Source organism: Prinia subflava, chromosome 6, assembly GCF_021018805.1.
Source record: "Prinia subflava isolate CZ2003 ecotype Zambia chromosome 6, Cam_Psub_1.2, whole genome shotgun sequence".
NCBI classification, from domain to species: domain Eukaryota; kingdom Metazoa; phylum Chordata; class Aves; order Passeriformes; family Cisticolidae; genus Prinia; species Prinia subflava.
In genome coordinates, this window is record NC_086252.1 from 35,581,993 (window position 1) to 35,599,156 (window position 17,164).

At 38.6% G+C, this 17,164-nt stretch overlaps 1 protein-coding gene across 16 annotated transcripts in view; it reads right to left on the reverse strand.

The window, feature by feature from the left end:
• GTDC1 (glycosyltransferase like domain containing 1) overlaps positions 1–17,164 on the reverse strand; it is a 200,071-nt gene that overhangs the window by 125,314 nt on the left and 57,593 nt on the right. Inside the window, exon 1 of one of the 16 annotated variants that reach the window (XM_063401017.1) lies at positions 3,022–4,177. The exons of the other annotated variants lie outside the window; for them this stretch is intronic. The gene's annotated coding sequence lies outside the window, so the exon portion shown is untranslated. Of the gene's footprint in view, positions 1–3,021; positions 4,178–17,164 lie in introns of those variants that run through there. 16 annotated transcript variants of the gene reach the window in all.

Genomic DNA, 17,164 nt, shown 5'->3' on the forward strand with positions numbered 1-17,164 from the left:
CTTCCTACATAGATTTATCAACCAACACTTCGTCAAAAATACAGGGACAGCAGGTAGACTGATATTCAAAAGCACATCAATAAGGAAAATGTCAAGTTTTGTGCACTGCACACTATTTTGAGCCCCTCCACTTTCTGATCAGAACATTTCTGTAACTCAGCAAAGCCCACACTCGCTACCAGATTTGAAGGATTGCACTGAAATGGCTGAGCGACCGACTGAAGTGAGATTTCAAAAAAGTGAGACAAACACTCGCCTAAATTCAAAAGCTGCCAAATATATTTCATCAGACTTTCAAAAGATAATTGTTTTGTCTGTTCTGAATTAAGCTTTAAGTGCTTTAAGAAAGGTTTCTCTACAAACATGGCTAAAGATCACAAAGGGGAGCATTTGGAATGAGTGGAACCCTTCAGTCATGTATTTATTTAATATCACTTGCATCATGCCTGGCATATACCATAAGCTGCTTTATTTCCATTTCCATAACATGATTTTAAGGATAATCTATACTGATGTCCTACAATTTTATTTCCCATGTTATCATAACAGGGGTTTTATTTATAATGCAACCAGGGAAAGAGAAGGAAATAAAGGGTCTCAGCTCTGCAGCTTGGAGCTCCTGACATAGGATGTAAGGAATCAATGCAAGACCTGAGACAAACAGGAGAGAATTCAAAGAGAAAGAGTATGTCAAACTCATGAGAGGATTTAACAGCCATGGAAATGAAGCATTTTGCCCATTTTTCTTCTCCAGCTCCTGGCTGGGAGTTTTGCAGGGTTGACAATGACATCAGACATTTACAGTCATGTTTGGTCAACTTATACAACACAGATCTGATCCCTGAGTGAGCAACCCATACCTCAACACTGCAAGATGATGGCATTTCCCCACATGCAAAAATCCAAGAATAAAATAACAACTTAATAAAAATACTTCTAGGCTTCCATATATTTCACAAATCACGCTTTCCCAGGACTACTCATTTGCAATTATCACTTCAGAATTCTTTTTATCATTAAATAAAGCATCCAGTGCTGAATTCCCATTATTCCCCATGAAAATGGAAGAGAAATATGTGCCTCTGGGGTGGAAATCACATGTTAAAAAGTCAGAACACCACACCAGATGCTTTCTGATCTTAAAGATTAAGAAACTGAGGCCAAGGCTTGTTTATCAAGGGCCACCAAGCAAACCAGAGCAACAGTGAGAAGTCAGGAGCCCAAGCCAGAGCTGGAGATAAGTGAATGTCACGGTCTGGTGATTTAATCAGTCCATGTAAGATCATGTAAGTGTTTATGTATCTTATGGACCACGTTCACCACGGTACCTGAGAGGTTTCCCAAAATATATCTTTGTGATAATATGTGCAGAGTGATTCAGCATTTTCAGATCTCCTGTCTTCACTCCCAGAGAGAAGTACATGCACAGATGTCTGCGTGCATGCACATGCAGATACACGACACACAAATCCTACATACGCACATATTTTCTAGCAAAATCCACCATAAAACTATGAAACGTTCTGAATTGAGCTATTGAAACTGTGGCCAGGAAAACTGTTGACAAGAGCTAATTTGTTATTGAAAAAAGATTGTGCATCTCTCCGTGACAGAAACCTAAAAATCTGTTCAAGATGGCTGGGCAAGGAGCTCTCATATCTGCAAAGGCTGAGCAAAGCAAAGCAGTTTTGGTCAAGGTCTCCAAATAACACCATTTTTCCAGCAATGCCTTTGAACTACACATAAAACCTTTCAGGAGCTCCTGAAAAGGAAACTTGACTCAAGCTGTTTGTCAAGATGACTGGAGATGTTCCTTGGAAAGTATTTCCAAAAAATTCTGGAGCAATGGTAGCTGTACAATCATATGGGATTAATTTTCTGTATATCTCTCTTTATATTGCTGGAAGAAACAAATTAACTTGAAAATTCAAAGATCTTTATACAGCCCTGTGCTCTTAGGTACAAATATTTAAGTAATCTTTACTTCCTGTCAAACACTGAAATGGATATTAAATTATATTAAATTATTATAGATACAAGTAGTAAAATTTCTTTTCTGCTTTCTCTGCTAGCTCCTGTGTCCTGGCATTTCTTACACAGAGCATAAAAGATATTTTAATATTATCTTTGATTTAAATTGCTTCTTCTATTAAAACACAAACTTTGTGCTGGATGTATAAACACCTGCCTGGAAGCCTCACAAATTTTCCCTGTAAAGGATCACAGGTTTAGAAAAACAGTATTTATTCCCAATCTGCCTCTCCCTGATGGTTTTGGGATGCCATCCCTTTAGCCATCTTTTCTTTTTCCCTTTAAAATAAACAAATAATTGAACAAACCATACAGAAGGAAGGAACTTCAACATTTCAGGCCCAACTGAACCAAAAACTCCCCACTGACCCCACTTTTATGTGTTTAGCACAGTAGGAGCTGCCTCAGCCTACAGGTACATGGAAGGGGTGAAATGCTCCCCTTGACTTCATAAATGAAATTAAAGAGAAGAATAAAATTAATTTTTAAAAGAATGGGAAAAAAAAAAAAAAGTGGGAAATGTCCCTCTCCTGTTCCAGGACCTGTGGATTGACTTGATGAGAAAGAAGCAATCTGGTAGATAAAATATAAAAAATTCATTTTTTCCTTCTCTCTTGTTCCTGTGTATTAGCAAAAAGAACAAAATGAAGGAGCAAGGAACTAGTGAAAAAAATCAAGCCAAAATTACATCCGTCAGGGTGATGGAGTGCAGTGTCCTGCCCAGTCCCACCGCAGACCTCCTCAGGGCTACTGTTTCAAGTAAAAATTAAACAAGATGACACGGAAACAGTCCAAGATTGACATTTTCCAGCTTTGTGTCACGTTACATTATTTGAATGAATCTCAACTTTTAAAAACATCCAAAGGAAAGCGAATGAGGACTGTATAAAACAAAAACATGTAAGAAATAAGGCTCTCACTAGAAGAAAGACAGCCACCCATGTTGATACTACCAAAGGTAAGAATATTTTTAAGGACACTGTTACCTACCCCAGCCATTATTTTTGTTGCCAGATTAATATGAAAAATGTTTATTATTCTAGCAGTATTTTTCCCCAGTGGCTTTACTCAGGTTGTGTCCATAGGTCCACCTCAAGGGTTGCTGATGAAGCTCAGTGTTCCCACCACAGCTGCTGTCCCAACCATCTTCAAGGTCCAGAGTCCACAGCACAAGAGCTCAGCTTTATTAGAAGGATAGAGCCCTGAAACTATTGAAAAAGCTGTTCAGAAGGATGAAAAATAATATGCAGGATTTTTTTCCTCAGTTACCAAGAAATTCGAAGCAGCCAGCAATCAAACTCCCTCTTCTCAACACTCAAAAGCACTTACAGAAAGCCTGTTCTTAACCCTGCTGCACAGAAAAAAAAAAAATCCCTTTTATCTTCCATTTATTTTCATTTTTACCTGAAAGGCAGAAAAGAGTTGGGTTTTATGTACACCAAACACGAACTGGACTTTTTTTGCAGCGCATTAGACTGCGGTTGCCTTCGCCCCATATGAACGCATACCTGAATTTCCACAAAAATAAAAAAAAAACCAAAACCAACATTGCCCTTCTGATTTAAGCACGGCCTGTTACTCCACGTAACGTTCATCTATACATGTTCTCACTGTTTAAGAACTCGGCGCAGGTGTTATTAATAAAATAAATTTATTTTTAAAAAGGATGCTATTCTATAAGCTTTGAAGCTCACACATAGTCTAACTTGAGCCAGCTTGGGCTCATCTGGTCTTTAAATGAGCCCTTTCATGTGGTCAGCCCACGAGCCATACGTACTGCTGCTCAATCACGCCACTGTACATCGTCAGCGCGAGGATGATTTGCATGATTTGCATTTCCTGTGCGCCCCGGCTTCAAGGAGCTCTAAGCACCACGTACAAAAGAAACCACCGCCAAGTAATGCAAAGATTTTTTTACTTAAACCAGATGAGAGCGTTTCAGTCGGCCTTGCCAATAGTGGAAAAGAAGGAGGGGAAAAAAAAATAAAATAATAAAACAAACCACCAACAAAAAAAGAGGGGGAAAAAAAGTCTTGGGGATATCCTGTTAAATAAGGATTTATTTGGAGGGAATCTGAACTGTAGATTCATACCCTTACTTTTAAAATATAAAAGCTCTATGAGACCCTTAATAAATATGGCCTAGCAGGAAATAATTCCGTTAAGAACTTTTCTTTCCCAATATTTCTTAGCTTTTGGCACTACATTATGTATGTTAGTATTTTATTTATTTATTTAATACCACATAAATGGATTCTGATTACATTCAGTTTCATAAGGTAGAAAAACTAACCTAAATAAACTGAATTCACCAATAGCTGGTTAGTACTTGTCCTCATGAAGAAATCTTTTATTTTATCCCAAATGATCAGTAAAACCTACTGGACAAACAGCTAAGACAGAAACAGCATTACAGTGGGCTTCAATGAATAAGAACTAAAATTAAAAAAAAATGTACCAGAGCCTCGTTGTCATGAAAAACAGAGACAGATGGGGAGCCAGACCTATATGATGCTACAAATAGATGAATATCTTGTAAGGATTTCAACAAATGTTATAAGACCTAGTCAAAATCTGAAAAAGTACAATGCAGCAGCACAAGCAAATCTGAAGTTCACCTGAAATCCAAGTCATACTATCATCATTATACAGATTATCAATGTTTCAAAAATAAAAATAATGATTAAAGCCTTCATAAAATCTTTTCTAGATAACGGCACAGCTAAAAATGTCATTATTCAGTACAAAGAAAATAAAATTAAGGAAGTTTGGTGTAACAGCAACTTTGGAAATGAGGTGCATCCTGTCCCCAACTTAAAAATACAGGTGGGCACATGCACTCCACATTCCAATATTGGATTGCATGGCAAGGCTCCCTTTAAACTGGCAGACAAATTAGGATGACTAAAGACAATCAGGCTGACTAAGTGAGCTGCATGTACCCAGCTACAGAGTGCAGCCTGACAGAGACCTAAAGTCAGGCTGCTCCAGGAATCTGCAGATCATCACACTCCAGAAAAACCACAGCGAACTCCCGGCGCTGCCGCTTCCAAAGGACTCTCGATTTTACAAAATTAAGTTGTATTTTCTTTGTTTCTGTTGTTCTGGGTTTTTTTGTTCTGTGTTGTTCAAATGGAACCAAACGTAAGATGTGGGTGAAATCGTAAGCGAGGGGTTAAATTCTGTCTTGAACACAAAAATTCCACTTATTTCATTGTTGTCTGCAAATATACAGTCAAGAGTCACATTTAATCACCACGCGCAGTTTCTATATTGTGACTGTAAGATTTAGTAATCGAAATGGCTACCAGAATAAAAATGCACTCTGTCATTTTTCCACTTAGACAGCCCCTGTATAATGCTCTTAAAGGTCAGCTAATTTTATTATGGAAAGTAACTAATAACCTTTATTAATTCTTACGCTCGCAGTTTTCGAACGCGTCAACCAAATAAATAATACACTGCAGGAAGACACCACACAAACCAAGCTGTTGAATACCATCTCTCTGCATTTGCAACAGACAAAAGAGGTCATTAGAAATATAATACATGGGGTTTTTTTTTACTCTGGAAATTAGGAAAATATGGATAGACAGAGCTTTTTAAAAAGCCAGGCTGCTGGTGCTCCCCCGTGCTCCAAGATGCTGAGACCACCAAGTGAGGTGCTAAATTCACTAATACCCAAGCACAACCATGATTCCAAATGTTATGCAGCATCTTTTTGTTTTTTCTAGTTTCCTATATTTGCAGGATGTGCGCAGTATTGGAGACCATAGGAATTTTGCTTAGAAACTTTTCTGCTTTTATTTAATAAAATGACTAGAAAATATGAAAAAATTAAAGTTAAAAGTTTAGGTGTTTATATGTTATTCTCATAGCATCTCTTGCATGGAAAGCATCATTTTGTTGCACACTATATTAAAAGATGCAAGAATATTCCCATTTATTAAGGATTTTTGCTTTCCTTAAGTGGATCAAAATGCAGAACTGTTCATGGTCAGCCTCTCCAAGCAAACTGCTTTGAGTGATTTGTTCCTAAGAAACATTACAGCGCCTGAAACTAAAAATAGATGGTTATTTTTAGCCATTTAATCACATGAGGAAAAAGACACAGTTTCTATCAGTCTTCTTTAATTTACAAAATAATTCTGTAACGCGCCCTGTGTGTGTGTATATCATGAAAATCCCTGGCACTCAACCTCCGGGCTCACACACCGGCTGCAAGTGGAAGCAAAATGGGGTTTAAAAGATTCCAGCAACAATAGTCTTGTGACTAAATCAGAAACAGAAGCACAAGTCATGAGCCAAACAGATACCTATCGGTTTCCTTGAGCTTAATCTGATTAAAACATGGCTCTCAAAAATGTTAAATAGAATGCCACGTCAGAGAGCTGGCAAATGATAAAAATAGTTCATGACAGGAAATCATTATTAAAGCAGCATTGCTTGTGTATCTGTTATGGAAATTTCCCTGTAATTTTTCTAGGTTTCCCCTTATGCTTTTGTTGAGTTGCTATTACACTTTTTTTTTTTTCCCCTCAATGGCATGTAAGTTTGAGATGTAAAAAGAAAATTATCACTGCAATTTTCCAACTATACTCTGCTCAATACCATCTCAAGTGTGTCATACATCATCTTGTCATTCACTTGAACAAGAAATCACATAATATGCAGAGGTAGAAAATAATCTGAAAATGGGGAAGTGCCACTAGGGCAAAACTATATTCATATGCCAACACAGGGGAAAATTTTTAAAAAAATAAATAAGCTTCATCTTAACTTCAAGGGCTTTCATAACGAAAGCATCTTAAAAATACATAATTGGGGAAAAAGTTTCTATGAAAAGCTGCTGGGAATGACAGTAGAGCATTCTAGAGTTCACCAAACAATATTAGAAAATCCATTGAGAATATACAATATACAAATCAACCTGAATGTTTTAAAAAGCTTACACAATTAGGAGATTCAGAAACTTAAGAAAAATTTTAAAAAGGAAAGTCAGTATTTCTATCCTCCTACTATTACTACTCCTCTCACAAACATCCTCCAGATTATCCTTCAGAGCACCCCATAAAATACAAACTAGAGTTGTAGTATCTCGTCCTGACTTGAGTTACACAATCCAGAAAAATCTTTCACAACCAAAAAACCCCCAACCAAACAAAAAAATAATCCCTAAAAATACTTTTACAAGATCTTATCTTACTCTAAGGCTAACTCTAATTCCTAAGTCCCTATTTTTCCAAACTGAAGAGACATCAATAAACTTGAACAGCCACCCCCAAAACCTTTTGGATTCTTTTTAGAATGTCGCTGATGGGAAAAGCCTCCATCCGCCAAATTAGCTTTTCCTTTAAACAGACATTTCATCTCTAATTCCTCCAAGAAAAGCTAGAATGAGTTGGTAACTGATGCAGTGCCTTTCCACCAGGACACACGATGTCCCACCTGTACCTCCACTCATCCTCCCTCTGTTCCCCGCACCCAGCACCCTCTACCACTGACATGCAGACTTAAAACAGGCAGGGTTTTTTAAATCTTAGGTCACACTGATAATTATTTGCCACTGGCACATCATAAGACACACATATGATGCAGGGGAACAAGGAGATACTTCAGAGACAGGTCTAGATGGAAGTAGGGCTGGTCTTTAATTAAACTCCAACTACTGCCCACCTAAAATCCAGAGGTGATAATGCAATCACAGCAATAGTGACAATTTTTAAAGACAGCAGAGTCACCACATGTTTTGCAAGTGTGTCTAAGACCTCCTTGATTTTTGTCCTGGATATACAGCCAAGCTCTGCCTGACTCAGCGTGAAAGGGAATGTGCATCCTATTAACAGCAGTGCTTAAACCTTATTCCATAAAGAGTTTTCCAAGAGCACTCACATCTATTCTTCTTAATATCCCTCCCACATTAAGAAATGATTATCTAATACAGGGAGTAATCAGCTCATGGTCTTACTTCAGTCATCCTTTGACAAAGCGGGGGAAAAAAACACCCAACTGTGAAGCATTAGAAAGTCAAGGTTCAAAACATCCCCATTTATTGAGATCAATGCAAATTTATTTAGATCTCCATGCAACAAGACCAAGTGCTGCCTCTTGATACCGACTGGTAAATTCAAAGTTGCTACTTCTGCAATGGGCCTTCCCCAGGACACACAGAAGGTCACAAAGCACACACAGCCTTAACCAAAGGAAGAAAAGCTGATGATGGCTAATCCAGAACTAGTTTAAATGTTAATTTTAACACTTTATCATGTCAGAACATTGTTAAGCGCTGAATTTCATGTTGTCCTGCCTGTTTTCTAATCTGTAATACCGATATAGAAGAATGGACTAATAGATAATTGCTGTGTTACACACCCTTCCAGGTGAGAACTGGATGGCAGAGTTCAGGTATGCACCAAGAGCCATCCAGATTGATGCAAATTTGTTCCCAACATCCCCTTTCTCATTCCATAGCCCTTCTCAGATCCATTTTCTCCGTATTACCCCAGGAAATGAGACATACAAGAGGAAAACAGACTTTTTTGTGGTGCTTAGGAGCAAAAATATGTATGTGCAGAATTATATAGAAGGCCAGAACACCTCCATCACTGCAGGCTAAATGAGTCATCCACTTCAGAATAATGACCAGTAATTAAACTAGAATCTGTAAAGCTGTTAAGTGCCTTTAACAATTCCAACCTATGACACTGAAGGGGTACAAGCTCCTCAAGTACTGAAACCATCCATGTGATCTATCATACAGTGGAGCCTCTTACAAAACAACCTCTCACCTATGGAAATTCTTCTCCTCAAAAAGCCAAACAAAAACAATTTAAAATATTTATGGCCATAAATTTCAGCCCTGCTCCATAAACCCATGAAGAGACATGACATCATGCTAACTACCTAGACCTGTCTGGTTGATAATAGTCCCAGGTTTCAGGCTGAAGACTGAGCTGCAGGAGTGTGGAAGGGTGTGAACCTACAGGTCAGCACAGATGCTGAACACAAATCTGACTGGCCAAAGCCGGAGCTGACACTCCAGCAAATATAGGAGGTCTGGCCGTGCAGGGCTGACACCACAAAAACAAGTCTTGCAATATTTTTGCCTTCTTTTCAGCCTCCTTGGACTGGAAGTAGGAAGGTTTCACTTAAAGGGACCTAACTGCTCCATCCTCCAGTCCCTGTATCCACAGTTCTGTTTTCATGTGGAAGAGATCCCATATATTTTCTGATGTGGTAGCAAAATAATAGCAAGCCCCATGCTACAGGGGGACATTTCTATCTACTTTTTATCAGCAAGCTGCATCTCCCTTTGCTCTGTTGTTTCTCCTACATTTCCAGACCTGAGCTACATACCTTAAGTCTCCAGTGTCTTACTGAAGTCCTTCCATACAGCTCATTTCTGTATCTTGTCTAGAAGTATTTGTTTTTCCCTTCCCAACCCCTTACTTCTCTAAGTGCCAAGCACTTAGCCAGCCAATACTCCCAAATCAGGCTTCAAAGAGGTAAATCTGAATTGTCTTGACTCAGGTTGTGACAAGAAGGAGCAGGGGCCCCCAAAAGCGCGGTGCTGTGCTGCTGCAGGAGGGAGCAGATGGGCACCTTCCAGATGGCTGCCAACCCCGTCTCACCAACTGCAACATCTGTACCTTGAATTACATCTCAGAGGATGGTCCTGACACAGGCTGCAGGTCACTGCCCACGGCTCCCGGCCACACGGCCGCTCCACGAGCCAGAGCATTTTGCAAAATGCAGAATGACAAGCCTGAAAGAAGGCTACGGCTAATTAAAGTTTGTAGCGGGGCGCAGCTGAGAGAGAGTTCAAAAGTAGATGTTAGGGAGAAATCCATCTTAAATAGATGTATTTTAAATGTTTCTCCAATCCAGCGTTTTGTCCCCAGCCGCAAACATGCCTTGCTTTCCACATGGCACCTTGCAAACCTGGAATTAAGATGTGAACCATGCAAACCCAACCAACCCCAATGGATTTGCTTCCAGGTCACTCCACAGCTGAGAACGAGGTCATTTTTCAGCTCCCAGATCAAAAATCTCTAACAGCCCTACAACAGCACTCAAAAATGGACTGGATCCAGCTTTAAACATGATAAAATTCCCAAGGCTCAGTGAAACAGTGGTCAATGAATTTTAGCTTGAAGTAGCAAAGAGTAATTTGTGAGTTCTCTACCACCTAAGTCTAATTTTAACACAGCCACAAATTATATTGTTTCTTCACATGAACTTAATTCAACTCCTCACTGGGGCAGTTAAACTTGAAACCTACCACCAGGAAGGCAACCAAACAATTTTTTCTGCCACAATAAGAGACTGGTATGAATTAATGGTTTCACCAATTTTACAGTATATATTCTTCTACAATTTATGTAATAAATTCAAAAATTAAAATGTTATTGCTTTCTTATTCTGAATGGATAACCTCCTCAAAAAGACTGTTTCCAGACATTTAAAAGGAAAAAAAGTGTGTTTTACAATAGGAAAAGGGAGCACACTGCATTTCAAAATCCATTAAAATATAAAATTCTGGTTACAGGCTCAACAATCTGCCTAATTAGTTTTTTCTAATTAGCAGGATGCTCTAACCTCTTTAATAAGACTTCTGTGGACAGAATGTTCCATACTGGTTATCCATCTGAGGAAAAAACTAAACAAATACTTCTGAAGTGCAGCTAATAGAACAAACGTGGCTGGGCTTCATGGTCAGAAGGCTGCTCTGGCATGTAATACTAGCAATCTGCAAAAACATGAAATATTCTACCTTGGATACAGTAATGCTCACACTAAACAGCCCTCTGGATTTCGAAGAAAAAAATGAAAGATATTACACACAAGAGTCAATGAAGTTACAGTTTTAAACCACATGCTGGAAGGCAAAATAAATAAAATAATATTTAAAAAAAATAAAGTTAAAACCAAAATAAAATATGCATGGACCAGACCACATGTAAAAGTGAATTGAAGAGATAATGGGAAGGCAAATACCACAGTGATGCTGTAACAACCCAGAGTGTGGTTGCAAAGCTGCTTGGCTGCACAGCAAAGCATTTGCTCAGTGCACACAGCTTCTGTACCCTCCTCTTCATCATTCCGAGCCTTAGTCTGTACCTAGCCATTAATAGGCACCAGTATTGTCTCCAAATCCATTTTATCCAACAAAAAACATTTTCACTATGACTCTATATCAACCATGCCGTTTAAAAACTATGGGTTAAGTGAAATGGGGAGCCCCAGCAGTATCTGTGACCAGAGGGAAACTCCAGAGATAAAGAAAACCCAGTCCCCTGCTCCATTAGGAGTTTGCAGAGCAGCTGCTGAGCTTCATCTCAACAGCTGAAATATCCTTTATACTCCTTAAAAACGCAGGAAGCACACAAGCATCTCAAACTCCCTCCCTGCCACCAATTCATTCACCCCAATTCCACCCGTGGCCCCAGCATGCTGGTCTCATCATCCATGAGCAGACAGGAAAACTATTACACCCTTCACTTTTTTCCAATCAGTATCTAGGAAAACAAGAGCCATGTGCAAAATATAATCTAAGAACAGTCCCTTGAAAACCTCCTGCTAATGACAGGAGGTACAGAGGCACCATAAATATTGACTTCAAACACGCTGAGCCCCAGAGACCCCACGCACTCCACAATGTCAATGACCTTCCATGCAGCTGTTAGCATTGGAAATTCGGATTTTTCAAGTACAGATGCTTACTTTAATGCTGAATTTATATTCCACTCATCATAGCATAGCATGGTTAACAGTTGGACTTGATGCTCTTAGAGGTTTTTGCCAACGTTAACGATTCTGAATCTATGGTTAAAATCTAATATTTTTCTTCTGGACTAAAATGTAAAACTATATCAAAGTATTTTCCAGTGTGTTTACACCAGAATGAATATTGATTCAAGGCAAAACCATGCTCCAGGTTCTCTGCTCCATGTTAGAAAAAGAAAAAAGGAAAAAAATGTAGGTTTTACTATTTCTAACTCATGATGCAATTTTCAGTAATTGCATTAGACTCTGGTTTTCCAGATTCTTTTGTGCAATTACTGTTTTCTGACACTCCTCCCTATCACTCCTGCCTATGGAGCTTTTGGGGACAAGACCTGAGGTCTGTGTTTACAGCACTTCAGCCCTGAATGCTTCAACATCCACAGAATACCAATTCCAGACTAGGCTGTGCCCAGGATCCTCACTAAACCCCAGGAGAGCAAGTTCTGCTGCAAACCAGATTCCACCTTGAGCAGATGGTAGCACAACAGTCTGGAGGAGGTAAAGATGAGGGCTCTGTAATCAAGTCCTCTTCCAAAAAAAGAGGAAAACATCATTTGAGTTATCAGTAACCACAACAGCCAACTGACCCCACACAAGTGAACTTCTCCCAGTCAGGATCTTGAAGATTTGTGAAAATCATGGAGAAACCAAATATTTGCTCCTGGGAAAACTGAGAGTCACAAATACCAAGAGATGCCCAATGCCTGATGGTAACTCAAGTTCCTCCCAAAGCACCCACTACCTTTTCTCCTCCCACTTTGACACCCCACAGCTAAGACTTGAGGATGGAACAATAACTTGGAACCAATTTTAGTCTAGGGTGATGGCAGCACAGAAGGGATTCAAGTGGTAAAGTAAAAAAAAAGTCACAAGAAAATGGTCACTATACTACCAAAAAGAGAAACCCAAACCCTTCAAAAACCTGCCAAAATCTGCCCCAAAATTCATCTTTTCTTACATAGTTTTAGTGTCTTCAGCAATATTTCTCAAAATTCATTTGGCAGATAAAATTTTTAACTGTTAGGTTTTTAATAAAATTGACTACCAGGAAATTTCTGCATTAAAAATAATTTAAAATAATTCAGTTCCTCAGGGTTTAAGCATAGAGATGTCGCTATGCATGATAACTGCTCCATGTTTTGTGAGTTACAACTCTTCTTTCACGAGTAGGAAATGCATTTTGCTCACAAAAGCCAAAGGCACTGTCAAACCTTCAGCAATCTGCAGAACATTAGGAAAAAAATGCCTGCAAACTAACTGTTACTAGATAATGGTCCCATTTATCATTCTTAAATTCCATCTTTAATTAAAAATGGGATATTCTCTTACATAAATAAAAAATTGCAGATGTTCTCAAATTACTCCCCTTCAATTTTTAGTTTTTTCCATATATAATGTACATAGTTATGTGTTCAGAATTTTTTTTCAGGTTATTACATAATACCTAAATACATGAAGATTTTTCCATATTCTAAGTAGATACATACAATTTTCCATGGAGTATGCCATATTAAAAATATTAGCACTCAATGAAAACACATCAACAGAAATCAGTAGGAATATCATTTAACTGCAAGAAAAACTGAATTTGAAATTAATTTTCTATAGTTCTACCCATAATCATTTACACCTTTTCTTTTTAAAACATTCAGTAAATCACTAATTTAAAGGACTGATGTAGTTACATCAGGTCAGATGGTGTGAAAGAAACATTAGCTCCACTCTTCATACATTTTTCCCCATATAATTCTTTGAAATACTGTTAAAATGAATGAATTCTTCCAGTAGTTCTGCAAAAAAAATTACATATTTACTTTTGATGTTGTGTCCACTGCCGTTTCCTTCATTCTTTCTTCAAGTTGCAACTAGACAGAAATATAAGTTCAAGCATGCAACAAGTAAAATGGCAATTAAGAGAGCTAAACCAAGAAATGATGAACAAGAAGGCAGGGTTATAAACATAAACAATAAAAACAGTCAGTGCTCTGAAATGGAAAGCATTCTTTAAAATGTCTGTGTCCACTGGACCATCAGAGTAAATGTGCAGGAGGAAGGGAGGAAAGACAGGGACAAAGGACAAAGGCAAGAAAGGAAAAATACTGTCCAAGGGAATGAGGAAATTGTGGAAATCTTCATTATATAACCATGAACAAAAGAAAGTCTTTCAGTTGCTTCTTATTCATCAAAGATATTCCAATTAATAGATACAATGTATGTATTCCTAATTGTTTTTTGAAGCAAAGTTAAATTCATCATCATAATGACTCAAAGCCTATCAATACTTAGGCTGAAATATATAAAAGGGAAGAGGAGGAGGAAATAAATTGATCAAATTGTGGTTTGGGGGAGTCAGAAGTTGATCCTAAATTAAATGTTTTCCATTGTGGCACAATTTGGCTCATGGATTGAAACCAAGCTTCTGCCTAGGTATGTGCTGTGTGTTTATTGAAGAAACTCTGTCATAATCCACAAAATTAAGTGGTTTATGTGTCAATTTAGACTAACATTTCTGTTTGATACAGAATGGCGTTTATGAAGCAACCACCCTCACCCACCATGCCCAGCTCTCACCAGAGTGGGTCCAAGAACATGGCCTGAGTCCCCTGGATGGCACCACACCAGGAGGTGATGCTCTTGGAGAGCATCCAACAGACTCCAGCCTTGTCTCAGGGACACTCAGAGGAATGTAATCCCAGAGGAATCAAGAAGATAAAACCAGAAAACACCTTTGGGCACGTTTTCATGGACCTGGTCAGAATCTACACTGAAACTCATGGACATCCACAGCGGGTGCTAACAGCCCTCAGCTGGCATAAAAAGCAGGTGTAGAAAAAGAATCCTTGAATGGTTTGGGTTGGAAAGGACCTTAAAGATCATCCAGTTCCAAATCCCCTTCTGTGGGAACTTTGGTTGCTCCGAGCCCCATCCACGCTGGCTCTCAGGTGGAGGCACGTGGGCTGAAATAGGCTGGGAAAGGCCTCTGGATTCAGTCTGCTGAAAACTGGAAACTGAGATATCACAGCTACCTAAACCAAGACTTTCAAACTTCAGTTTGTTTTGGGTCAAGTTAAAGCTTAGCAAAAAAAGCCCTCCAGAAGGATGTTTAATTATATTAGTGCTAAGGCAGGTCTTCTCCCAAAATTGCTTTGCTAAAAGCAGTTTGCACAATGTAAATTTTTTTTTTGTTATGGATCAGTTCACAAAAACCAGTCTAGTTGTGGGTACTCATTAAGAAAATTAGTTATTTATGACACCAGAACACAAAGTTATAAATCTAAGTCATGTGCAAAGCAAGTATCTGACAAAATTTGTAACACTTACTTCTTCACTAAAAAAACCCCCAAAAGATTAGGAAAAAACTAAGATTAGGAAAAAAAAGCAGCACCAAAAAAAGCAGGAAAAAGTTCAATATTTTTCTCTTTATTAGATGCAAACTAAAGCTTTTTTTACTTTCCCTTTGGAAGATCAAATTAGTGTTATGGGCTGGAATGACAATGAATTGTGGGAAGTATCATATTCTTTATAATATAGTACTGTATATGTTTGTTATTTGGAAATAGAAATGTAATCCATAACTAATCTAGAAATAAAATATATACACAGCAACCATTTAAAAGGACAGATAAAATCCTCATTAAAATCCTAAGTGCAGAAATACTGAATTATAATGCACAATTTCATTACATTTTACTGCCAGCAATGTAAATATCAATTCTCCAGGTGATTCATAAAATTCATTTCAGAAAGAAAAATAAGGATTTCACCCGGCATTTGTGAACATAAAGGAAAACACATGCTAGGGTTTGAAAACCCAGACTGTTCCTTCCTTCTCTCATCAGAGTATTTTGCTGGAATTTCAGCAAATCTTTTACACATCAAACAGACAACTGCCATTTCACATTAGCACTTTGTAGAGATCACCCAGCAGTCCCAGCCCGCGTCCTTGCCGGCCCCGCACCTCTCCCCTCATCGTCTTCATCATCCCCAGCTCACTCCTGCCAAAACTCAGCTCCCATATATGCACTTCCCCTGACTTCAAAGGAAGGAGCCTGCATTTAAACTCATCCAAACCCTCCTTTTAACTATCCAAATTGTGAAATTGCCTAATAATGGGAGTGTATTTAAGGGGGGAAAAGAAAAAAAAAAAGCATGTTGGACAAATTAACCAAGTAAAGTTTTTGGAGGGAAGAGTGCATGTGGGGGTTTCCACACAAAAACGTAAAGAAAACCTGTCACTTTTAAAATGAATAGCTACCATCTGCCAGCATTTTATCTGAGGCAAAGTTGATTAATGCAAAGTGAATGTTTAAGATCACATTGCTGTCTGCCTGAATAAATTTCAGGTAGTTTACTTGGGAGGTTTTTTGTCCTGCTTCTTAGAAGATTTTTTTGCAGTTCTTAGTGTATCGCCCCCTCCAAGTTTTTCGGCAGCCAGGGCTAAGAATAAAAACATTTTTTCTTAAATCACGGTGCTGTACAAGGACTTTTGAGCACCAGAGCATTGTTTCTGGCCCCTCAGAGCAAGGGAATTCATCTCCCTCAAAAGGACATCCCACCTCCTTCATCGGCTTCACAAAAACTTTTCAGGCAGCCTCTCTCCATCACACTGAAAAGGAAATTTTCGCGGTCTGGTTGTGTGCAGAGAAACAACAGCAGTGCTGTTATCCTCAATAGGAAATGATTTTGCCTCTAAACCTTCCCTAATTTTTTACTTCCTTTTTTTTACTGGGTTAAGTCTTTTTACCAGATGAAATTTTTTCACCAATTATTTAATCATTTGCTTTTATTTACTCTATCTTTCCCATTTCAAAAAAGCAACTGAATTATAGATTCTAAACCTTTTTTCTGTTAACTTTCACACCTTGATTTATATTAATGTTCTGTTAAAAATTGTTCTCAAATCCATTTGATTATATGCTCCCCTTCACAAGTTCTTTCTGACCAACAACATTTTCCAGGAGAAGTTTCCAGAACAGGTCTGGGGCGATATTAACCTAAATCAAACAAAACCCAGTTTTGCACATGCATTCCCATATTACGTTTTTCCAGCATCAGATGGCCTCCAAGTTCCCCCTCAGCAGAAAGAATTTCACACCCCTTACCCAGGCTGGGACACCCTCCATTATCCAGGGCTACAGCAGTGGAGGGCATCATCTGTGCCGAGTGGTGGAGCTTCGTGCCATTCCATATGGACGCGTATTCTCTGTGCTCACACTCGAAGCTGGCTGGACAGCAGCCAGCTCTGGTCAGAAGTCACCAAGTTGTTTTAGCTCAGTACACGGTGCCTGTGTCTCGTATCTCAGTAGGGTTTATTGGTTTAGGCTCAACATGGTGCTAGGACGGCCAT